We start from the raw sequence: 1,554 nt of genomic DNA, 5'->3' as shown, positions 1-1,554 counted from the left end.
AACACCTGCACCGTTGAGGCCAGTGACCCCAGTGGAACCAGCAACCAGACCCAGCATAAAGGACTTTTTACTTTTTTATTTAAAAAATGTCCCCTATGTTACAAGCCAAGAGAGAAAAAACCAACCGGAAAACTGTTAAACGCCAGTATGGCGAAAGTTTGACCAGTTTTGAGTACATTCATTCAAAGAATAACAGAGGAGGAGGAGGAGAAGAAGAAAAGGAAAAAAGGAAAAGGAAAAGGAAAAGGAAGGCCTTCTGTTCCCACCAGAACCAAGGCAAAGAAAACAACAGTTGTGGACTCCGTTTCAGAGTCTGAAATTGATGACGATAGTCGCGAGAAGTTCAGAGAAGGACTGTGCTGCCTCAAAGATGCCAGAAAGACAGTGGTGATGATGACAGTGATAGTAGTGACTAGTGACAAACCCGCAGGAAACCAGAGAAATGTTTTTGAAAAGTTTTGTCATTCATTGAAGTATGTTGGACATGTTTGATCAGAATTTTGTAGGTGGGTGGAATTTCCACGATTAAAGTGTTTACAATTTTTTTGGGTTAAAACTCTATTTCTTGAATAGGATTAGTCAGAATTGTCTAATGTTATGTTTATGTTGAATGTTATGTTCAGAGTATAATTTGTTGCAAATTCTAGTCAGATATCACAATTAGGTAGTGCATGAGAGTGATTTAAGCAAAGTTGTGGGTGGAATTGCCCCGGTTCACCCCTACTAGTTTCACCTGGTATTTACGAGCCATGAGCCCTCTGGCTTCACTTTGTTACACTCCCATTATATTTGCTTACGAAGACCGGAAAATTCTCTTCTCTAGTAACTTATCTCCTTTCACCTCCTTTCCTGCTCTCTTACAATATTCTGTCTTTTGCTTTCGTCTTCACCTTCTGCCCCCACTCCCTAACCTCCTTTGCCCCCTCCTCTGGGCTACTGACTCTTTCTGCAGCCTTTCCACTGCTTCTCCTTTGCTCCTTCTTACTGCTGTCTTTCAACTACACCACTGATTTTATGGTAGGAAAGATCTACACCTAGCCTTCTCTGACAAAAACGAAAAATCTCGGACGTCTCGTGTGTAAGTTGGGCCTGTAAAAGATTGTTTAGATCTAGTGGTCCAAAATTGATAAGATTTAGCGTTTTCTCTACACTCTCCTCGCACTTTCTCTGCGCTTTTCTTACTCTTTCTCTAAACTTGTCTCTCTCTTTCTCTACACTTATCCCGCACTTAATTATGTTTTTAAGTCTCAAAACTTCCAACCCCCAGTTCCCATGAAAAACTGAACACATGTTTTATTCGTCAGGTTGACATTTTTTCTTTATTTTTTTCCCCTTCAAAATCAATACCACTATCTTCGCTCGATACGCCTCTAGATAAGAAGAAAGCACGTTTCATACATGCCATTGCTGCTAGACCGATAGCTGCCTTTATGAAAGCCCTTTTCAATAACTTCTTTTGAAAACGAAAATATGGCTATTGGTACTGCCTTGAATAATCAATAATTCTTTAGAGACTTCTACATAAAGAGTTCCCTTATCTCTCTCTCTCTCTCT

At 40.1% G+C, this 1,554-nt stretch overlaps 1 protein-coding gene across 1 annotated transcript in view; it reads right to left on the bottom strand.

Annotated features, from left to right (window-relative positions):
• The window catches only part of LOC101857733 (L-rhamnonate dehydratase), a gene marked incomplete at its 5' end in the record, with an annotated part of 7,675 nt that overhangs the window by 1,866 nt on the left and 4,255 nt on the right, over positions 1 to 1,554 (bottom strand).

Source organism: Aplysia californica, unplaced genomic scaffold, assembly GCF_000002075.1.
Source record: "Aplysia californica isolate F4 #8 unplaced genomic scaffold, AplCal3.0 scaffold00346, whole genome shotgun sequence".
Lineage (NCBI taxonomy): Eukaryota > Metazoa > Mollusca > Gastropoda > Aplysiida > Aplysiidae > Aplysia > Aplysia californica.
The sequence above is the reverse complement of the archived record's forward strand: the minus strand, read 5'-3'. Positions and strand labels throughout refer to the sequence as shown.